This window comes from Diplotaxodon limnothrissa, linkage group LG13 (assembly GCF_057381915.1).
Source record: "Diplotaxodon limnothrissa isolate DT_005_m linkage group LG13, D_limnothrissa_male_GT1.1, whole genome shotgun sequence".
Lineage (NCBI taxonomy): Eukaryota > Metazoa > Chordata > Actinopteri > Cichliformes > Cichlidae > Diplotaxodon > Diplotaxodon limnothrissa.
In genome coordinates this window covers 26,401,230-26,425,874 of record NC_140608.1, presented here as the reverse complement: position 1 = coordinate 26,425,874, position 24,645 = coordinate 26,401,230, and the positions used below count along the sequence as shown (strand labels likewise).

The 24,645-nt window shown below is 42.0% G+C and overlaps 1 pseudogene; it reads left to right on the top strand.

Moving 5' to 3' along the window:
- Window positions 1-3,862: 3,862 nt before the first annotated feature.
- Window positions 3,863-23,088, top strand: LOC146620387 (uncharacterized; annotated as a pseudogene).
- Window positions 23,089-24,645: the final 1,557 nt, after the last annotated feature.

Below are 24,645 nucleotides of genomic sequence, written 5' to 3'. Positions count from 1 at the left end.
AGTAGTTTTTTCTAAAAGTCATTGTTATGAATATGAATGTTAACTAAGCAGGTATTGAAAAATAACAGAACCAGGACAGTAGTACAATGTATACATACAACAGTTGATCAAACAGTTTCAAAATTATTCAAAAGTAATATTGCTTTTGGCATTCATTACGTTTTAATTTTTTTATTTTAATATTTCTTGAATATTGACAGTGCAGTGTGTTATTGATGGAGCCCAAGAAAATACTGCTGAACTGAAGAAATGTACTTAAGCTGTTAAATTTAGCAGTACACGATCCAATTGAGGCAATCGGTTGCCTTAATTTGTTTTACGTTTGGTGAGACATGTTTTTGAGTTTTCAGTGTCCATATCTTTGAGTTTTGTTTAGTAAAAAAAATACAAAAGTGAAAAATAAATTTTTGCTAAACTGAAAAAGTGACTCTGCTGTACTCATTTCTTTTAAGCTACATCTACTTATTTCCATTGAAGACAAAATGAAAACTTTAATTTCTAGTTACTAAAAATATTTACATTTAATTATTAAACATTTTACTTTTATTTTAGTCAAAAGGTACACGTCAAATAAAATCAAACTATCAGAGTTATGATAAGCTTAAATTCCTAGGTTTAACAACTTCAAAAAACGTTAAGACAATCGGTTGCCTTAATGTTTTTAAGTTCTGCTAACTTCATGTTTACAGTGCAGTAAAATGTTGCTAAGAGACATATTGCTTTTTGAAACTATTGAATGGAAGACATTCTTAAAGCAGCATAAGACAGTACTGAAGATGTTTATTTTTGAAATGTTGGCATATATTGTAGTTCTCTGCTAAAACATCAACACTGATGCAAACTGTGTTTGAAAAGTGTAAAACATTGACTTTGGCATGCGAACATTTCAGGCTGTCAGTGCGTGGATACATCACTGTTTCAGATACATTTCACTTGAGGTAAACTGTAACTGTAATCATGACAATCTATTATACAATTTATACAGCCTTTGACCTACTTGTGTTTACCTGACTGCTGTGGTCTTTCTCTAAGCGTGAGAATCTATCAAAGAAATCCAACATAATTCAGTATTCCTTTAATATAACAATCTTCCCTGTGAAATTGCACAACTAATACCACCTGAAACTGTGATCAACATGAAACTGTTATTTTACAGTAAACTTGTCTTAATCTGCAACAAGTTATTAGTGAAAAAAAAGATTGTGTAACTTTTATAGTTTTTATTGTTGTATGTTTGAAATATATTTTTTCTTTTGTTACTGTATTCTCATTATATTAGTTTAAAACACCTATCTATTTATAGAACAAAAGCTTTTTTTAAAGTATTTTTTCCTTTCTTGAATAAAGGCAAGATATGTGTTTTTGATGTAATTCCACGAGTCCCTTGCGGCTCATACTGATGGAAACACTGATGTATTCAAAATTTTTCTCATCAAATACACTAAATCATATCACACATTTATGTCTAAGAACAACTAAGGCATAGATGTGCTATTGTGACAGTTAAATAATCAGTTTGAACATTTACATATCCATAATCCTTTGTTTTCACTCATGTGTAACTGTCAAAAGTGACCATGACCATCTTGAAGTTGCTTTCTAATTTTATTGGTTAACTTCTTATAACTTGCCTAGAAACCCATATTAGGTACTTTCTAGTTGCTAGCGATGAGTAGATTCATAATCTCAATTTAAGGTGACACAGTTAGCAGTTAATGCACCACCTCAAACAAAATGAAGCATAGAAAAACATGTTTATCACCCAAAGGCCTATCACACTTGAGTAATTATAAAAATATATTCTGTTCATTTGAAATAAAATTTTTAATCATGACATGTATTTATTAATTTTAGTATATCGTAACACAGTATCCATGTTCAATTTAATTTTCATTTAATTGTTTCATTTTTCTGTGCAATGTTTTGAAATGATTGTTATCCCCTTCATTTGTCCCAAAAGGAAGATATCCAAGATGACATATGGTGACCTGTCTGTAGATGAAAACAAGCAACAACGATAAAGGTTTTAGTGGGTTAAATAGTAGGTGGATAGGTCAGTATGTGGCAACCTGTTAAAGGCATTAAGACGCTTTTAGTAGAATTCTGCATCTATTTCGAGAGTCTCCACATGAACCTGCAACTTGTACTCTTCCACATCTCCTCAGTCGAGCCACAGTGTGAGAGAAAAAGTTGCTTAGCTCAGTAGTTTCACTGTGAGGCTATCACTGGTGTAGAGTCCTCCTATCAGCTGGCTTCTGTCAACTTCTATCTCTCCACTTCTCTCCCTTTCTCCTACTCCTTCTGTCTTCGCTCTCTTCTTCACTCCCTGCATGAACCCAGCTTTACTTCTTCCACGCATCTGCATAGCTATCTATCTGTCTCTCTCACCCTTTTCCTGTCCTCTTCTGTGTGCCTCTGTCGTTCAGTCTGTCTATATCCACTGACCCTGTCCTCATTACCGTCACAACACTGCAGCAGCTGGTTGCCTGAGTCACAGCCACCATTGTCGATTCCTCACTCGTCCAACTCGCACCCACTTAACAAAGTGAGGAAGGGAGGGAGAGACAGATACTGAGTAGAAAACAGGTGAAAAGAAGAGGGCAAGTGGGGAAAAGGAGAGTGAGGGAAAGTGTGAGTGAGGAAGGCACAGATTTAAAAAAAAAAAGGGAAAGTGAAATTCACAGAAACAGGCAGTACTTCAAAGATATGTACTTATGCTTGTGGTTTTAAATGAATAGATTTTCTCTTTGGCATCCGTATAGATATCAGTCTCTATTCTGACATAAAACAATCAAAGTCAGACTCAACTTTTCTATTTGCTATTGCTTTCTAAGAACTCTCCTATGAAGTAGTTATAAAGACATTTCTACAATCATGATTCAGCAAGTTTCAGCCTGTGAATAACTGGAGAGCTCTGGTATGTGAAAGGCAGCAGTTCAAATATCTAATAGTATGATTAAGGATATCCAGGCCACATTACTGGCCTGCACAGTGACATCACATATATGACATATATGACATAATCAGAGATGGGCAGTAACGCGTTACTTGTAACGCGTTACTTTACTCGTTACTTGAAAAAAGTAATCAGATTACTGTAATCTGATTACTTTTTTCAAGTAACGAGTAAAGTAAGGGATTACTATTGCAAAAACGGTAATTAGATTACCGTTACTTTTCCGTAGGAACGCTGCGTTACTGCGTTACTAAAACCGTGATTTTTTGCGAGAATGTCTCACGACAGTGACATAAGCGAGTGCGCCATTAGTGACAACAGCTGTGTGCAGATCAACAATGGATCATATATCGATTGTGGGAGAGAGTATGAGCGTGCAGCGTTTAAAGCTTGGAAGTACTGACCTTACTTTGAGTTTGATTCCATAAAAAGTGACAAAAACATTTGCGTCCATTGTGCGTGGGAAGAAAACTTCTTTTTACAGCGAAAAAAACCCCTAAACAAGCACCGAGTGCGCAACAACGTAATGGGAAATTCACAGAGAAACTCGCGGATTCTTCAACTGACCGCTGCACACCTGCACCAGGGTAAACCTCCGCCTACCCCAGTCCTGCTTTACAGGTGAAAATAGAGCAAAAGGACCGCTGAGTCTTTGACTTTATTTATTTTCTGCTGTGTTTTACTTGCATCTATTTGAAAGACTGAGTGTAAACACAAAAAACATTTTATTAGATAGAGAGGTGATATGATCATGGCAAGTTCTTCTTATTTCATTGTGTAATCTTCACATGCTTCATCTGAAGCACACTTTCTGTGTATTCATTTGCTAATTTATAGTCAGAGTATTCACTTACTGTTTCTTTAAGGTTTTGCTAGCTTAGCTTAGCTCGTAGCCAATTTGCTAGCAACATGGCCTCTTCACCTGAACCCCCATTGTGTCAGATGTTTAGTTACTCCTCGGCTTCCTTTAGCAGTAATGATACTTGTAATAAATATAGCCTATTAACAGCTCTGGAGGCCAGGATTGCTGAATTGGAGACTCGGTTTCACACCCCTGAAAAACCTGTTGCTACCCAGACCCCTGTATTGGGTGCAGCCGAAGGTAGCGTAGACCTCGCTAGCTCTCCCCCCAGCAGACTGCCCCGAGGAGCTAGGGAAACAGGAAGGCTGGGTGATGTTGAAGAGGAAGCATAGTCTTAAACAGAAGCCCCCGGTACACAACGAACCTGTTCACGTGTCTCAATGCTTTTCCCCACTCGGCAACACACCCGCCGGGGATCAAACTCTGATTATTGGTGTTCTGAGACATGTGAAGCTAGAGACACCAGCAACTATAGTCAATTGTCTTCCAGGGCCCAGAGGACGTGACATTAGAGACATAAAACTGCTAGCTAAGGGTAAACGTAAATTCAGTAAAATTATAATTCACGTCGGCAGTAATAACACTTGGTTACATCACTTGGAGGTCACTAAAATTAATATTCCATCAGTTTGTAACTTTGCCAAAACAATGTCGGACTCTTTAATTTTCTCCGATCCGCTCCCCAATCAGACCAGGAGTGACATGTTTGGCTGCATGTTCTCCTTAAATTTGCTGCCTGAGTGGTGTCCAAAACATGACGTGGGCTTTATAGATAATTGGGAAGCTATCTGGAGGAAACCTGGTCTTGTTAGGAAAGGGTATATATATATATATATATATATATATATATATATATATATATATATATATATATACACATAAAAAACACCCAGCACGCCCCTGCGGGCGGTTTATCCTTCAAGCTCGGGTCCTCTACCAGAGGCCTGGGAGCTTGAGGGTCCTGCGCAGTATCTTAGCTGTTCCCAGGACTGCGCTCTTCTGGACAGAGATCTCCGATGTTGTTCCCGGGATCTGCTGGAGCCACTCGCCTAGCTTGGGAGTCACCGCACCTAGTGCTCCGATTACCACGGGGACCACCGTTACCTTCACCCTCCACATCCTCTCGAGCTCTTCTCTGAGCCCTTGGTATTTCTCCAGCTTCTCGTGTTCCTTCTTCCTGATATTGCTGTCATTCGGAACCGCTACATCGATCACTACGGCTGTCTTCTTCTGTTTGTCTACCACCACTATGTCCGGTTGGTTAGCCACCACCATTTTGTCCGTCTGTATCTGGAAGTCCCACAGGATCTTAGCTCGGTCATTCTCCACCACCCTTGGGGGCATCTCCCATTTTGACCTCGGGACTTCCAGGTTATACTCGGCACAGATGTTCCTGTACACTATGCCGGCCACTTGGTTATGGCGTTCCATGTATGCCTTGCCTGCTAGCATCTTGCACCCTGCTGTTATGTGGTGGATTGTCTCTGGGGCATCTTTACACAGCCTGCACCTGGGGTCTTGCCTGGTGTGATAGACCCCAGCCTCTATGGATCTTGTGCTCAGAGCTTGTTCCTGTGCTGCCATGATTAGTGCCTCTGTGCTGTCTTTCAGTCCAGCTTTGTCCAGCCACTGGTAGGATTTCTGGATATCAGCCACCTCCTCTATCTGCCGGTGGTACATACCGTGCAGGGGCCTGTCCTTCCATGATGGTTCCTCGTCTCCCTCCTCTTTCTTGGGTTTCTGCTGCCTGAGGTATTCACTGAGCACTCGGTCAGTTGGGGCCATCTTCCCAATGTATTCTTGGATGTTCGTTGTCTCATCCTGGACTGTGGTGCTGACACTCACCAGTCCCCGGCCCCCTTCCTTCCGCTTAGCGTACAGCCTCAGGGTGCTGGACTTGGGGTGAAACCCTCCATGCATGGTAAGGAGCTTTCTTGTCTTTATGTCAGTGGCTTCTATCTCCTCCTTTGGCCAGCCTATTACCCCAGCAGGGTACCTGATCACGGGCAGGGCGTACGTGTTGATGGCCCGGATCTTGTTCTTACCATTCAGCTGACTCCTCAGGACTTGCCTGACCCTCTGCAGGTACTTGGTGGTTGCAGCCTTTCTAGCGGCCTCTTCATGGTTCCCATTTGCCTGCGGGATCCCCAGGTACTTGTAACTGTCCTCTATGTCTGCAATGTTGCCTTCTGGTAGTTCAATCCCCTCAGTTCTGACTACCTTCCCTCTCTTTGTTACCATCCGACTACACTTCTCCAGTCCGAACGACATTCCAATGTCATTGCTGTATAGCCTGGTAGTGTGGATCAGTGAATCGATGTCTCGTTCACTCTTGGCATACAGCTTGATGTCATCCATGTACAGGAGGTGGCTGACAACTGCTCCGTTCCGTAGTCGGTATCCGTAGCCAGTCTTGTTAATGATCTCACTGAGGGGGTTCAGACCTTGAAGGATAAACCGCCCGCAGGGGCGTGCTGGGTGTTTTGTGTTTTATATATATATATATATATATATATATATATATATATATATATATATATATATATATATAACACCCAGCATGCCCCTGCGGGCGGTTTATCCTTCAAGCTCGGGTCCTCTACCAGAGGCCTGGGAGCTTGAGGGTCCTGCGCAGTATCTTAGCTGTTCCCAGGACTGTGCTCTTCTGGACAGAGATCTCCGATGTTGTTCCCGGGATCTGCTGGAGCCACTCGCCTAGCTTGGGAGTCACCGCACCTAGTGCTCCGATTACCACGGGGACCACCGTTACCTTCAACCTCCACATCCTCTCGAGCTCTTCTCTGAGCCCTTATAACCCTTAACACCCAGCACGCCCCTGCGGGCGGTTTATCCTTCAAGCTCGGGTCCTCTACCAGAGGCCTGGGAGCTTGAGGGTCCTGCGCAGTATCTTAGCTGTTCCCAGGACTGCGCTCTTCTGGACAGAGATCTCCGATGTTGTTCCCGGGATCTGCTGGAGCCACTCGCCTAGCTTGGGAGTCACCGCACCTAGTGCTCCGATTACCACGGGGACCACCATTACCTTCACCCTCCACATCCTCTCGAGCTCTTCTCTGAGCCCTTGGTATTTCTCCAGCTTCTCGTGTTCCTTCTTCCTGATATTGCTGTCATTCGGAACCGCTACATCGATCACTACGGCCGTCTTCTTCTGTTTGTCTACCACCACTATGTCCGGTTGGTTAGCCACCACCATTTTGTCCGTCTGTATCTGGAAGTCCCACAGGATCTTAGCTCGGTCATTCTTCACCACCCTTGGGGGCATCTCCCATTTTGACCTCGGGACTTCCAGGTTATACTCGGCACAGATGTTCCTGTACACTATGCCGGCCACTTGGTTATGGCGTTCCATGTATGCCTTGCCTGCTAGCATCTTGCACCCTGCTGTTATGTGCTGGATTGTCTCTGGGGCATCTTTACACAGCCTGCACCTGGGGTCTTGCCTGGTGTGATAGACCCCAGCCTCTATGGATCTTGTACTCAGAGCTTGTTCTTGTGCTGCCATGATTAGTGCCTCTGTGCTGTCTTTCAGTCCAGCTTTGTCCAGCCACTGGTAGGATTTCTGGATATCAGCCACCTCCTCTATCTGCCGGTGGTACATACCGTGCAGGGGCCTGTCCTTCCATGATGGTTCCTCGTTTCCCTCCTCTTTCTTGGGTTTCTGCTGCCTGAGGTATTCACTGAGCACTCGGTCAGTTGGGGCCATCTTCCCAATGTATTCTTGGATGTTCGTTGTCTCATCCTGGACTGTGGTGCTGACACTCACCAGTCCCCGGCCCCCTTCCTTCCGCTTAGCGTACAGCCTCAGGGTGCTGGACTTGGGGTGAAACCCTCCATGCATGGTAAGGAGCTTTCTTGTCTTTATGTCAGTGGCTTCTATCTCCTCCTTTGGCCAGCCTATTACCCCAGCATATATATATATATATATATATATATATATATATATTAGGGGTGCAACAATACACAAAATTCACGGTTCGGTTCGGTTCGATACTTTGGTGTCACGGTTCGATATTTTTTCGATACAAAAAAAATGTTCATGCCTTTTTAATTTGTCATTTATTAAATTTTCACGGCACATTCCGCACCACATCTCTGTGCGTTCATCATTTGTTTGAAGCCAGCTCACCCCCTGCAACTACTTTTCCGAGAATACGTGCTTCTTTTGTGGTTCGGACTCCTTCTGACATTTCTTTGGAGGTGGAGGAACATCACAGTAATTGCTTAAAGGAGCTTGCTTCTTCGACATCTTTAAGAGTTCTAAACAAATGTCTGTCCTCCTCCTGAAAATCTTATGTATGCAAACACGCGTTGCAACTTCTTATCTTGTGCCCGTTTTTTATTTTGACAGCGAATGCGCACCTGCGGACCACTTATGTGCAGCCCTGGTTATTTCGCTTGTCATATTGCAGCCACATAAATTCTTTTGTCCATGAAACCATAAAGCTGCACTTTCTTTTTGCCTTATAGTCTGATTTGTCATAACTTTTCCGTTTTGTGGTAAGTTTTTCTTTGGCTGTCACTTCTTCACCCTGACCTGTCTTATTTGGCTCAGCAGAACTAAAATATTGTGGCGAGCTCAGACAAGGAGGAGACGGAGGTATCGTTTGGTCTTGCTTCCCGTGAGCTAGCCAGGGAGCACAGCCGTTTATTGACATCTGCAGAAGAACACTGCCGCTAGCTAACTGCTCAGCGCGGTAACAGCACAGCAACAACAACACCACCACACAGGGCGCCCTCTGACCCCGGAAGGACACACCGTCGCAGCGAGAGGGCGTCACCCGTCACTATGGCAACATAAACAAAACATAACTGTACAAACAGAACCCCGAACAGCCCTGATCCGCTACAATATATCCTGCTGCTTTTACACACGCACTCACATAATGCTCAGCGATTCTCTGCACGATCAACCTCACATGTTTAAGCTTGCTGCGGGAGATTTTACTTGTCATGTTTGCATAGTAAGCTAACGATTGATAAGACAACGTCAGAGGAATTGGTGCGCAAATTATCATCACTCACCAATCAGTGCTGTCGCTCTCTATACACAGTTCGCGCGATTGCAAAGTGAAAGCAAAAAAACAAGCGCAAATTCAAACGCGATTTCAATATGTCACATATTAGCAGTGGCTCACCGATGTCAATGACATAATTACCCAGCTACATTTCCGAAAGAATGCAAAAGCATTGACATAGATTTTTCCTTCCTACAATAGCCCGACGGGCAGGGTAGCCCGTCTGAAAAAAATCGCTAGCCCCAGGACGTCGGGCTAGCGATTTTGCGAGCCCTGTATCTGATTGAGGAATCACTCATCTTTGGAAAAGAGAGTTTATTACAGAGAAATGCCTCTTTCCAAACTAAAAGCTATACTATCCGCTTCTTCTGGGCTATATTCTCAGCAGCATAAGGAGAATCATGTGCTAACAGCTGTCTAAATGACTCGGCTAAAGTTAGTAGCATGCTTGTTGTTTTTGTCTTTGCACTAGGGTGATGTAAATGTGCAGTCATATTCGTTGTGTTCCCACTAGTGCTTTCAGGTTAATCTCGTTGAAATGACCTTAACGCCACAACACGGCAAATCTCCGTTAACGAGCTACCGCGGATCGCCCTGTGCATGGGGCTAGACGGCCAACACGTTAACGAGCTAACTGCGCTAACACACTAGTTCCCACCCATGTAATTGAGCATTGCATGGCACATCCAACATACTGTTTTACTTTAGTCCATGACTCGCTTAACTTCAGGGTCATACGTCACATGAAAACCAAAATAATTCCAAACGCCAGATCTGAATGGGGGGGGGGGTCCATGTTGCAAGGAGAGCTTAACTTCTGTCTTGCTAGCTTGCCCTGCGCTCTTCCTTCTGACTATGCTGTCTGTGTTGAGCGCTCAGTGGATCTGCGCTCGACAGTGCAGCCTAGGCGGAGTAGTCGAACGCAGATTCACTGAGCGCTCAACACAGACAGCATAGTCAGAAGGAAAGTTGATAAAATAAATTACAAATGTTGTATTGTTCGATACATATGCGTACCGAACCGAAAGCACTGTATCGAACGGTTCAATATCGATACGAATATCGTTGCACCCCTAATATATATATATATATATATATATATATTAGGGGTGCAACAGGCAAATTGAACCTCATTCAGATCTGGCGTTTGGAATTATTTTGGTTTTCATGTGAGTATGACCCTGAAGGTAAGCGAGTCATGGACTAAAGTAAAACAGTATGTTGGATGTGCCACGCAATGCTCAATTACATGGGTGGGAACTAGTGTGTTAGCGCAGTTAGCTCGTTAACGTGTTGGCCGTCTAGCCCCATGCACGGAGCGATCGGCGGTAGCTCGTTAACGGAGATTTGCCGTGTTGTGGCGTTAAGGTTATTTCAACGAGATTAACCTGAAAGCACTAGTGGGAACACAACGAATATGAATGCACATTTACGCCGACATCATCCTAGTGCAAAGACAAAAACAACAAGCATGCTACTAACTTTAGCCGAGTCATTTAGACAGCATGATTCTCCTTATGCTGCTGAGAATATAGCCCAGAAGAAGCGGATAGTATAGCTTTTATTTTGGAAAGAGACATTTCTCTGTAATAAACTCTCTTTTCCAAAGATGAGTGATTCCTCAATCAGATACAGGGCTTGCAATATCGCTAGCCCGACGTCCTGGAGCTAGCGATTTTTTCAGTCGGGCTACCAAAATCTATCTCTGCCCTGCCCGTCGGGCTATTGTAGGAAAAATATATGTCAATGCTTTTGCATTCTTTCAGAAATGTAGCTGGGTAATTATGTCATTGGCATCGGTGAGCCACTGTCAATATGTGACATATTGAAGTCGCGTTTGAATTTGCGCTTGTTTTTTTGCTTTCACTTTGCAATCGTGCGAACTGTGTATAGACAGCGACAGCACTAATCTGTGAGTGATGATAATTTGTGCACCAATTCCTCTGACATGGTCTTATTAATCGTTAGCTTACTATGCAAACATGACAAGTGAAATCTCCCACAGCAAGCTTAAACATGTGAGAGGTTGATCGCGCAGAGAATCGCTGAGCTTATGTGAGTGCGTGTGTAAAAGCATTTCAGTTCTGCTGAGCCAAATAAGACAGGTCAGGGCGAAGAAGTGACAGCCAAAGAAAAGCTTACCACAAAACGGAGAAGTTATGACAAATCAGACTATAAGGCAAAAAGAAAGTGCAGCTTTATGGTTTCATGGACAAAAGAATTTCTGTGGCTGCAATATGATGAGCTAAATAACCAGGGCTGCACATAAGTGGTCCGCAGGTGCGCATTCGCTGTCAAAATAAAAAACACGCACAAGGGTTAGGGTTAAATTTAAAAACTGTACTTTTGAGTTAAAATATATATTTAGAATTTTAATAAATGACAAATTAAAAATGCATGAACATTTTTTTTGTATCGAAAAAATATCGAACCGTGACACCAAAGTATCGAACCGAACCGAACCGTGAATTTTGTGTATCGTTGCACCCCTAATATATATATATATATATATATAATAAGAAATCATCATCATTCCAGCATACTCATACTCATATTTTCACTGCATCACCTAATAATGTCGTTATGGCTTCTTGATACGTTATTGCAGTAATATTTGCAACTGTAAAAAGGTTACATTTTTAATACATTTTCAGGAATCTATTGTACATTTATATCCAGCATCCAACATATCATACTTTACTCTTGTTCAGAGAATATCCATGGGTTTACCAGAAGGAGCTCACCATTTTTATTGTAGGCTACAGGACATGTCCTGCTGTGTAACAGAAATTTTTTTTTTTATTATTATTTCTTAAATTAAATTATTTTTTTTAATTTGATAGTTAAACCACTCCAGTTTGAGACTTATTAGCATGTCGCACTGATGAACCAGTGATAGTTGACTATTTTCATGCTTTAGATGAGATGTATTGTTCAGAGGGCCCGGTGGCACCAGTGTCCGGCAGCCTCACCTCTGTCAGTGCGCCCCAGGGTGGCTGTGGCTACACTGCAGCTTGCCATCTCCAGTGTGTGAATGTGTGGATGACTGTGTATAGTGTAAAGCGCTTTGGGGTCCTTAGGACCAAGTAAAGCGCTATAAAAATACAGGGCATTTACCATTTATAAATCTGAAGGCAATAATAATCACATCAATATGATGTCATTGGAAATAGGGTTTACTGTACTTTCTCATCACCTTTGGTTCCTCCAAGGTTATTACCCTGACTCCTTCTCGGATCAGTTATTTTGATGTTATACGATTTAGAAACGGAGCCTAACTAGACTAGACAAACATAACTTAACTCATTAAGGCTATTTCCCATGTTTCATGAACCATTTCAGAAAGGTTGATCCAAATATAGACAGATATAGACATATTCTTCCAAGCATTACAACAGCAAGAAGAATTCCTTATTCATTTATGAATCTGCATCAGCTCCCATTCTGGAAAACTACTAGAGCTGCATAGAATTTTAACCCATGTAAATGAAAAAAGAACAGTCTGAGTTAAACTGCAGAGGTGACTTTTGACATAAAGTAATCTCCAGCCAGGGAATAGTCATAAATATGGATGTGAAATCAAGATATTTTATCCTCTCGAACTTCTTTTTTTTTACTGTTTATTTATTGGTATAAATCTGTCTTTCGAGGTTTGTGTGTTTTTTTAAAGAACAAACTGAAGTTATGCTTTATGCAGTATGAAAATTGTGAAACACAATTGCAAAGTGAGTTGCTGGTTCCCAGTCAGTTTATGATTACTGTGGACCAAAGTCTGGAAGCGTGATTTAAAATTATTATCTATATTTGTTCAAAAATTACACCAATAATATAATGACTCTATACTGGGAGACACTCCCCTGGGTGGTACAGGAAACGTCTCTCAGAGTTTTTTATGGCACCAAAGACGTTTTTAGCTCTCTGTCCGATCATCACCTTTATTAAGAGTGGACGCTTGAGGCGAGCAGGAGAACAATGTAGATAGATAGTCAGAAGGACAAGGTAAGGCTGCTGCGAAGGAGGGCGAGATAGTGGCTGTGTGAGTGTGTGTGTGAGGGAGTGGGAGAACGGGAGGGGAGGGGAAGGGTGGGAGCAGGTCGAGCTTAGCCAATCCTGTGCCTTGCACTCTCATCTGAATTAAGCTGTGCAAAACAGGCCCCAGGGCTTGGTTGCTAAGCAGTGAGATGGGCTTGCCGATTTCCACAGAGACCTCAGTGGCGAGAGCCTCTCTGATGGCCTGAACCAGAAACCCCATAATAATGAGCAGCACCACGGCAACAATAGAGACCCCAAATAACGGGGTGTGCGCCTCTTGTTTGCTGTAATGTGGGGAATTATGCATGTTATGCAGGATAATTCCATTGTACTGCTTTACCTCATGTTGCGAAACTGAGAGTGACCTCCCAAAAATGCCTTGTGGGGTATGTTATCGCACTCTTTAGGCTCTTTTTTTTTAGCCAAGGAAATAGTCAGCAGTGTTTCCTTATGTCGCTGTTGGGTAATCTATGGGATCTCAAGTTCCGTTCCTCTTCCTCTTTGTTTGCATCTCTAGCTGAGGGGGGTCATCTTTCTAGCTATTTTGTAATTTGTAGCCATAGAGACATGTTGGTAAACTTGGTAACTGTGGCAGCAGGGATTCTATTTGTTTCCCTGAGAGCTCTTGAGGTCTGCTCATAAGGGCATTTTCCTGAGGTCTTGTTTTTTTTTCCTTCTTCTTCTTCTTCTTTGGGGGGAGAGGGGCTGGGGTACAGCAGGCGAAGGAATTGCAGGTGACCTTTTGGATTTTAGAGAGTGGAGAAAGCTAAACAAGCCAAAGTCTGTTAGTCTGTCAACAAACACTTAAAGGTCTCAGGAGAAGTTGGGAGCCTCCGGGGGCCAAGGAATGCTATTCATCTGGAGTGTAGGCAAGTACGACCAAGGATGCTTCAACAGAGCACATAAACAAGGACAAATGCCCAGCCATTCTCGTAATAATCTGGTAGCAATATGCAGACGCTGGCTGGGGCACTGTATGGGACTGCATGTTAAAGGTTAAGTGAAACATATGAATAATTATGTGCTGTCTTACTGATTCCCTTGTTTGGAGGTCCAGAAACATTTGCAAATGTTAGCGATGGCATTGTAGATGTAGATGCATTTGTAGATTGCTGCAGCATCTTCGTGTTGTGTGTGTGTGTGTGTGTGTGCAGGCATGCGTGAGAGATGGGATGACTGACAGGGATGCTGTGACATTTTTGGTGTGATTATAATGTATTTTTTAATCTGATTAATATAGATTTGGACATTGCTGCCTGGAGGTGAGCTAAAATGTCATATCTGAATCACAACTGGTAATCCTGCATTACACTATTTCACTATTCTCTTTCAATTGGGTTTTTTTTTAAGATACTTTATTAAATGGATTTATGTTTCATTGACAAAATTTCCCTCCCAAGTTGGGGAAGAGTGTCCCAGGAGATGTAGAAGTGACAGAAAATAGATGCTTTGACAGATGAATAAAATCAAACTCGGCTCTCAACTTTTTCCTTTTCATTGCTCAGTTCCTTTTTAGGGTCCACTTATATTCATGGATTAAGCAACGTATTCAATGGGCTCTCATGAGCCCTCTTGTGTCACAAACAGCCAGTAATATACCTTTAAACATGATGATTAACATAATACCGACTGATCAAACCTCTCCCGAGCAGAGTCCCAGCTTTTAAAATAAAAGTTTGTTGACTTTCACCTGCACTTCTCTAAACAGGACGATGATCTTGCAAGTACCGGGAACTGACTTTTTTTTGCTATTTACACTATACCTTTACAGAAATGTTAATTAACCGCATTTGAATAGGAAAAAAAAATACCCAGCAGAAAAAGAAGAAAAGTACATTTTAAATGACAGTGTTAGTGGTGGCCCGATGTGGCCAGGCAATTAGCTGCTGCCAGGGAAGGCGACTGTGGCGATTTTTCTTGCTTAACTCATTAGAGGGGTCTCCGGCAGTGTGCTCACTCATGTCAGGCCCGCATAATTACTTTAAAACAAGGGGGAAAAAAATCAAAGTAGCCACTGTCTGGCATTGTTCGCTGCCCCCTCATCTTGGAATTTAATTAGGCGTTCATTTTAATAAAAGCCCATTTGGGATGAAACGCGGCGTTAATAGTATTCTGGTCCCCTAAAGGCTGTCACGTCTTCATCTGTGGCTTAGATGGACACTGACAGGTGACAACTTGGCTTTTTATAAGCAGATATCAGCTTGCTTTGATAAGGTGGAGGAACAATAAAGTACACACCCAAATGGAGCTAAAAATTCACTCAGCATGCAATATTAAAACATTGTTTAGCTATTATGTAAATGAAGATGAGAAATGAGTGAGATTGAAGCGTTTAACTGGCCCTTGTGGACTGTACCATATGCACAGCATCAGCACAGGTAAACCTTCAAAAAATAATCCAGTAGTAGTGTGAAGCTTTATTTGACCTCAGTGTTTGGGCAGGGGAGAATAATTTCTCAACATTTTCCTGCAGGACAGCATGCAGTGACCTCACAATTGAGTCTACAGTGGGTTATTACTTCTTGACGATGTGTGTTTGTGGACTTTGAGAGGTCCAGCATCATGACACACCTTCCTCTTAATGCCTTACATCAACAAAACCCCAGCCACACGGGGTCTCACCAGCCAGTCCAGCCCTTTTATTTTCTGCCCTGCCCTGCTGCGATCTAATTGGTCACCGGTGAGTTCTCCTCTTCCCAGGAATGCTGATGACCACGGTACGGTCCATTCCCTATGAACTTCTTCAGATCCCCGAAGAGTTCCAAACAACTTCCATCCTCACATTTGAGATGTGGATCAGAAGAGGTTGATCCCCTTAATGACCCATTCCATTTTGTTTTCCTGACTGCTGCAGACAGATATAAAAGGATGGGGGTTTAATTGAAGATGTAGAAAAAAGGTATAAAGGTTGAGAGAGAGAGATTTCTTTGAAATGTTCCACACCTGTAAACTGCAACCCCAAATGAAATTCTCTCTCAAGCAACAAATCACCAGCTAACTCCATATTTGTTCCAGACAGAATAGCTGCTCGAAGATAAAGGCAGAAAACACCAGCACCCTGTGTTGGTTTTCAAACCAGTATATTGTAGACTTAGTACCAAAAAAGAAATTGACAAACCTACAACAAGTGTATTTAGCCACTGAAGACTTCGTGCAGTCAGTTGAAGAAAGTGCTGGTTGACTAGTATTTACACCATTTGTATACTAGTTAAATATGAACAACCAGCAGGTGGCTGTCTGTTTTGCTATGATTTAGGATTTAAATTGGCCAGAAAATCCAAATGCAAATATTTAGGATACTGTTTTTAGATAATAATGCCTTGAGCCATACAAATAAGTTCTTCTACATTAGTCTGGAATTGGCTCTGAAAGGTCCACATCAGGCATGGCTTTATGTTTTTATTGTGGAAATCTTACAAAACTCACAACACATTCTGACCAGTCAGCATCTACATAAAAGGAATAGCAACAACCAATAGATGCCAGAAAAATAAAATCTGTAGAGCTATAAAAAAAACAGTCCAACTGCTAAAAAATAAATTCTCTTCTTTCTTTATGGAATTGCATTTTATAACAAACTGGTCAGATATCTGGTAAAAAGCTGAAGCCAAATGACCAAAACTGATACCATGTGACAGTCCAACTTCTTGTAAATTTTGAAATTAGCAGCCATCATGCTGATTTGAGAATACAAGAAAAATCAACTTGCAGTTTATGAAAATGTTCTATGGACGGATGGATCATAAGCACTGATCCCCAATACCCATTTTATATAAACACAACTGGCAGTAAAGAGGAGCGATACATTACACACCACTAAAATCTTGAAGCTTATAAAATTATAGGTGTAGTGAAATGGTCAAATGACTTTATGTTTAATGGGATGTAATGAAGGATCAGTCTAAGTATAAAGCAATGCAGTTCACTCTGATAGCGTAAACATCGATTTAAACAAGTTTTCTCTGAGGTAACAGTTTCCTCGGGAGTTCAAAAGCTCATTTTACTGGAACTTTAAAAGGAGACAACCAAGCCTGCCTGATTTCCTGTTTTTATTGAAAAGCCAATGCTGGCTCAATACATGAGTAAATCACTGGATGAGTAAGTCTGGTCCTAGCAGTAATGTCTCCTTGCATCTCTGTTTTCTGTTTGCCTTGGATCACCTAACTGTGAATACCCATTCTGTCTGTCTGCATTATCAATCACTTTTTCAAGACCATTACACATATAAACAACGTACCAATGCCAGGAATGACACATCATAGTAACAAATCAAATGTATTTTTTTTTAATTTTTATGTTTTTTTCAAATGCTCGGCAGTGGTGGTAAAATTATGATTCATATGACAAACACTGGTTGGCTTCCCTGTGTGCTTTGCAATTCCATGCAGCAGGGCTCTATAAACTCTGGAAGAGCCACTTCACATTTTGCCCTGTAAATTTGTAAGGCTCTGTATATATATGTTCTACCCTCAATTCTTCTCTTGTTACACAGAATCGATCACATGTACTCTGTATCCCTCCATCTTTGTATTCATTATGTGTGTGTCTATGTGTGCGTGTGTGTCCCTATCCACCCACCCACAGACATATTCTTAAGGGAAAGTGTTGTTAGATCGTTGACCGAAAGCAACATAGTGACCCCAGGGTCAAAGCTGAAACGCACTGAAATCCTATCCAGCAAAAACATGTTGAAAAGACACTGAAAGCAACTTTGTGAGATAACTAAAAAAGTCTGAGATCTGGTTAATGTTAACCAATGACTTCTGTTTAGTGCTTTGAACAAAAGTCACTTGTGAATGACATCTCATCGCCTGCATGAACTCCTCAGATTACCAGCAGATTTGAACTTAGAAACATCTATTGTGCTTCAAAATCTTAAAAAAATGTAAAATTCATGTAAAAATAAGTAGTAAGTAAGTAGGAGTTTTGGGATTATGTCTTTATAAGGATTTCTTCACCAGTGTGTTCAGGGCCCTGTATAGGACCAATACTCTACACATACAACATCTCCCATTGACTCTGTAGCATACAAGTAAACTCAATGGGAGACTGGGAGAAGACCCAAACTGTGAGGGTCACAGGCCAGTGTACTGCCAGTGCTGGTCCCAAGCATGATATATGGGAGGGTGTCAGGAAGGGCATCTGGTATAAAATCTTTAAAATGTTCTGACCCTTGGGCCACATGTTTGACACCACTGAAAAACTCCATCCCCTCATGAAGAGTGGGAGTTGGTGCTAACAATGACTGATGTTCAGGAATTAGCTGTTGTGATCTACTAGAAGATGGTGAAAAACATGGCCACAACAGCATTCATTTCTGACAGCATGATAATATTTAAGGCAATATTCCATCATTAAAAAATCTTCTACTTTTTAAAGTAATATATGATGCATTTTTTATAGGCAATACTTTGTCACTTATTTACCTGAAGAAAGTAATTTGTTACATTACTTGTTACATTTTTTGGATGACTCTGTCAACGTGGCCAGAGATACATTGTTATATAATTACTAGTTCATAATATATACCTAAACACAGACCTCTTTTCTAATGATGACACAGCTCCTTTAGTGTTTAATTTTCAACACAAAGCCGTTGATCAGAACCAGGCCATGATCACTCTCCTGGAAAATGATGTGGTCACAGAGTCCACAGTAAAAACAGGTACAGGTGGAAACAAAGGCTAAAATGCTGCACGGCTGACTGCTTGTTACTGTTTTTGTTACCAGATGAAAATCAAACTTGGCTACTGGTCAGCACTCAATAGCACCACTCTAGGTTTGATGTTCTTTGGTAGTTGATTTATGCTAACATGCTGTCTTTGGAGGTATTTGCAAACATTTAACACCAGTAGTGGTTTCTGCCCTGTGCTTGTTTTGAAGTTTACTGTCATATCCATGTCCATTCGTCTAATAAAAATTAAACTAATATTTGTGCTCCAACAAAAATGTAGAGTGCTGTGTTATTTTTCTCCTCCCTCTACTGCAAGTTTACTCATAGTGCACGAGGAGAAATGGTATAATTACATGATTTTGTCCCTTATTTACTCCCTGAAGAAAGTAAGGTGTTACACTGGGTCACTGCAAGAAAATCTAATGTGACTACAGACCCACGATTGGTTCTAAAAAGTAAATAATGAAATTATATTTTGTAGAAAGGCATTAGAGGCCCATCTAGGGTTAGGGTTTGGTTAACACCTACCCTTTTACAGAATGTTTAACTCTTTGGAATTTAGAAGCCTTTAAAAAATACATAAAATGCAATAAAAAAAAATTGCCTTTATAGCATGTGGCTAAAAAAACCCACCCCAACCATAACTCTGCATGACTCACTGATGACCTGGTGGATGTTAACAGATTAACATGAATAATACCTCAACCACATTTTGCACATACATTCATTTTTTTCTCGGTACCCTGGCTCACAGTGGTAAGTGTATGAAGATGAGAGTGCACAATCACTTTTTTTCACGGTAGTCCGCTCAGAATTAGTGACAGGGAGAGAAAGAGGAAAGGCAGAGGGAAGGGGACCACAGGGAGGCTGAGGACAAGTGAAAAGCTAATTAAAAAGATAAGTGACCAGCAGTCGCGGCCTGTCAGGGTGCAGAGCCAGAGCTGAAGTTAACCCGCTTTGTGCTGGATGGCAGCGGATGACAGCCTCGACCGAGGCTTTGTATGGCCTCACCTGTGATGGAGGCGCTCTCTGTTCGCAGGTGAAGGGCTACACAAGCCAGGGTGGCACTTAAACACACTAATAGAAGGACACACACAACCACACGAGCACACTCCTCTTCGCCTTCCTCTTTCACACTGTCTCGGTACATCTCTCCCTCCTCTCTCTGCTTCTTCCTCCTTCTTTTCCCAGCCTCTTGTGACAGATCCAGGCGGTGGGTGGTGGCACTGGCACATTGTTTCCTCCCCTCTCTCTCGCCTCTCTTTTTTCCCTCTTCCTAACACACAGATCTACACCCACACATGGGGTTATAATTAATACTTCTCCCATATCCATATTTCATACTGTTTGCTTAGAAAAAGCCAGCGAGCTGGGGCTGGGGAGGGTTGAGGGAGAGAGTGAGAAAGAGAGGGAGGGATGCTAAAAAAGATCTCTAAGATTAATTAACGGTGGAAGAGGGGGAAAAAAGGGATGTGTCCCAGGAAAGCAGCAAGCTCTGCACAATGCGGCACACTTCATTTGAATAACGGAGCCGTGTGTTTTTCTTCTGTGCATGTGTGCATGTGTCATCGTGACACCGCTCTACCTGATATGAAGGATAACTAGTCCACCGGATTAGAAAACGCACCATCTATCCTACGAGTCCTCCTCTCTCCTCCCCCTGCACCCCCCCCCCCACCACCACCACCACCCACCTTCTCCCCATTATTTGTATTCAAGGTTTTTTGAAATGACATTGCAATCTGATGATGCACCAGCCCATTATATTGTCTAGCAGGACAAATACCCCAGCGTTTTTCTGTGTAGAACTAACACAATTTTTCCATGTCACAGTGTGTGTGTGTGTGTGTGTGTGTGTGTGTGTGTGTGTGTGTGTGTGTGTGTGTGTGTGTGTGTATGAGAGAGAGAGAGGGAAGGGATGTGTTGGTGGTGGGGTGCACGGTGGTAATATTCCAGCGGTCCGGGGTGGAGGCGAGGCCCCGGGAATGCTGTCATTAATCCTGGAGGAGGGCCGTCGCGCACTCGGATTATTAGAGAAATAAATTTGCATGCTGCATATGAGCCAGGTGAAAAGCACTGAAGGCGCAAATTATATTTCCCTGACAGGCTGAGCGGGAGAACCGGGGCTGCCACCACATCGTTCCATTACACACACACTCACACACACACACACACACACACACACACACACACACACTCATATGCATTCCTATTCCTGCTGCTATACACAGTCACTCAGGAAAGCTGTACGTGCGCACATGTATGCGGTACACACATTATAGAAAAGAATATGCTGGGCTTTCGATACGGGGTCAGGAATGTACTGTGCGACTATCTCTGAGCTTCTGTTCACACACTTCCGCAGACACAGCTTGTCACTTAGCTTGTAAGTATCGACAAACCCCTAAAGAAAGAATGCCAAGTGTGGACATAATAACATTATGCTCTGCTTTTATGTGTGATTGTGTGTGCATGTGTGTGTTTATTCCGTGGGGTCCTCTGGCTTTGGGCTGTCCTCTCACCCTGCCTGTAATGGTCCATGCAGGCCCAGCCTAATGGGGTGGACACTGGTGTCAACTTCATTACTTTACATCTCCCGCCAAGATGAAAAAGTCTCTCCCTGCTTGCACTTTGACCATGCTTCGTTAGCGCTTCCCTCCGCCTTTGCCTTTTTTTAACCTCCGAAGAAAATGTGAAACACTTTCAGAAATGTGTTCATGAAATTATTTTGTTTAGGGGAGATAGCGGAGCTGTAATTATGGGAAATAAGGCTACTCAGTGTGAGTACAGGCCTGGCTGTTACTAAAGGCACTGATGTTTTTGCATTCACCATTTCAGAATGAGTCACTGGCTGCTTTTCTTCGCCAACCGGAAACCTCCGGGGCTGCAGTTCCTTTAATGGACACTTGAGGGTGGCTCAAAATTGGAATCACAACCTAATGCCCAGATTCAGCCGAGAGATAAACATTTTCAGCCTGGTGTAAAAATATTTGGGGGTCCTTTATTTCTAATTTCTTCCTTCATGGCAGCTTTATTCATGGTAAATATTTTTTTTGAAACTGGATAGTATTTAGGCAGGGGTGGGCAACACTTTTCCCTAGAGGTCCAAGTCTGAGTGTCTTACAGCCAGCAGAGGGCCAAAACCTGAACAACCAAGTAGAAACATGGCACACAAAGAGCTGAAATCTGTTAGAATCCATGGACTTAAACAGACATGTTAGATTCTTTTCCCAGAAACCAACAACTTACTGTTAAAATATGCTGAGTTTTCTGCTGTACCTTAATTGTTTAATATGTGATACATGCCTGCATGAGTGAATAAAATAAACATTCACAGATACAAACAAGCAGCACTCAGAGAACGCAAACCTCGACCGAGGCATCTCACTCTGTGTGCAGTATTTCTTTTTATGGACACAGTAATGTCTTGGTAGCTGGAGATTGGTACACCAGGGCCTCTGCTCGTGGCCTCCACCTGGTGCACATTGCACCCAACCCCTATGGCACCCCCTGCGGGTGGTGGGCCTGCAGAAGGATGGGCCCATGTCCTCTTTTTGGGCTGTGACCAGCCGGGCCCCACTGCCCACCACCAGACACTCGCCCTCAAGCACCCTTGACGGGCCTGGCTCCAGGTAACCCTATCACAGGCAGGGTGATTACTGTGTTTTCTATATATTCATTTTGTTTTCTTCGTTCTTTTTTACGTTAAGAAGTACTTTAAGAAATTTGTAGTACAGTGAGAATCAGATAAGGTCAGCATGACAGAAGTTTACTTTGATTACACAAACATTGTTATTGGGAGCAGATAATGACTAATAGGTACCGATTTGTAAATAACTGGAGATGAATAACTTATATATAATTTAACATTATATTTCTAACCAAGCAGCAGTCCCCTAAAAAAACGGAATTGTCTCGTATTCAGAGAAAATATTACGCGTTTTGTATTGAGGTGAAAAGGAAGGCAGTTTGTCCCGTACTTCAGCTACAACGAAAAAGACACAAAGCTGAAGTTCTTCTGTGTCTTTGCAGCACAACTGCCTGTTCTTCTCTCATTCGCTCCCCATCCCTCTTCTGTTTCTACTTCAATCATGAAATTGATCAATGATCAGCTGAGCTTTTCAGCTTTTCTGTCGCAAGTCCCGTCTCTCTTGTTTGTTTATCGCCCACTTTGCGCCAGAAAGAAGAAACCAGCGGAGCTCGGCAGTAGATTGACCTTTAGATTGACCTTTAGGTCAATCTACTGCCCTTAAAGGAGAGGTCAGAGGTCAGATGTGGTATGATACCTGTTGGTTAGACCTTGGTGGATGTAAGTCAGATTTTAAATGATTTTTGTGTTTACACACAAACACCAGAAAAAACACAAGCTTGTTAGTGGAGACAATTATGAACATATTCATGGTCATATTCATGAATGTGAGTAAAATCATTTTCTGTTCTGTGATGACCTGTGTGAGGACTGTTTTACAGATGTAGCATTATAGACCTGAATAAAGAGAACAGGTCTAAAATGAGTGGAGTGGCTTCCTGATGGGTGCGTTGTAGTTGAGGGCAGCTTCGTCACCATTAACCTATTTAACTCAACTGGATCTCAAGAACATGGTTGTGCTCTTGGTAACATTTTTGATGGAATTACCTAACAAATATTACAACTTGCTGTGAGATAGATACTCCAAGAGGTTTGTGCAGTTTTGGCTACTCTTACTCAACACAGGTGACCCTCAGAGTTTCTGGATTCAGGTTGCTAACCAAGCTTGCTGGTGAGTTGATACTTTTCTTCTCCATCCCACAGTCTAAAATATGGTCAATTCTGCCTCCAAAAACCAACATGATGGGTGCAAAAACTCACATTACAAATTCCAGAAACCCATCATGTCTTTCATTTTTAGCTCACCCAATGCTTTCCTTAACACATTGACGGGAATTTTGAATACATTAAAACATTTTGAAATAGCATCCCATTTACAAGATAACACATGATGCTGCTGATCTAACACAGTGAAAGGGTAGCCATGTGGCAACGACAAAGCTCCTTACAGGGAACTGGCCCATTACCCTGTTTTTATTCTTGTCTTATCTTATTATTATCTGCAAATTCACCAGTTCCATTCTATCCTGTTGTGTCTCTATAGTCACACTCACCTTCCACACCTAGACTGAAAATCAAAGGCAGGTTTAGCTGTGGTCATAAGTTGGCTGAATTCATCTGTAAAACTGCAGCTGTTAAAATATGTCCTAGTAAGCAGGAATTTCAGACAATCTAAAAAAAATTCAGATTCTAAAGATACTTGAGAGTCACAGTGAGATATCTGAGAATCTTTTTGAGGAATTTATTGATTCACATTAGTGAATGAAACAAACTTTTCAAGCCTTATCAACCTTCTTTTGAGTTCCCATAAAGAAACAAAACACACAGAGAAGCAACAAGTGCCTCAAATACGGGGGGAAGTGTTCAGGAATTTACTTTTTATTAGAGGCTATTCAGCTCCTGGCTACCAGATATGGAAAAAAAATACATTTTCAAAGTTAAAAGCATGCAGATAACATTTTGGCAAAAAATCATGGGTGTAGATGCAGATTAACTTTTAAGGGTGCTTAAAAGGGTCCCTGATCGCCACGCTCGAAGGTGGAAGTGCCTGCTGTTAGAGTGTTTTCCTGCTGCCTTTGTTCAGCTAAAAGAAATGTTACCTTTGAACAAATTCCACCAGAAAAGGAGTGAAAAGGTTGCTTTTGTCTGTAATTTATAAGCGACTTGATCAAGGACTTTAATCTGATAGATGCAAGTTTTTGTTTTAAGAAGAACCATTTAAATACACCTGCAAACCAAGAACACTTCCTCACAACACAAGCTTCATTAATATGTAATGGTTTCAGAATAGGATACAGAAACACCGCCATGGACTGTACAGATGAAGACACACGGTCCTATATGTCCACTGCAGATCGCTTGCCAGCCATCTTTCATCTCTTGGCCTGTGCCTATAGGCAGAGAGACAGAGAGCAGCAGGCAGAGAGTAAATTTGTTCTAAAGCCCCTAGTTAGGCATGCATATATTCCTATTATAGTCAGCGCTCCCGGAACAAGACAA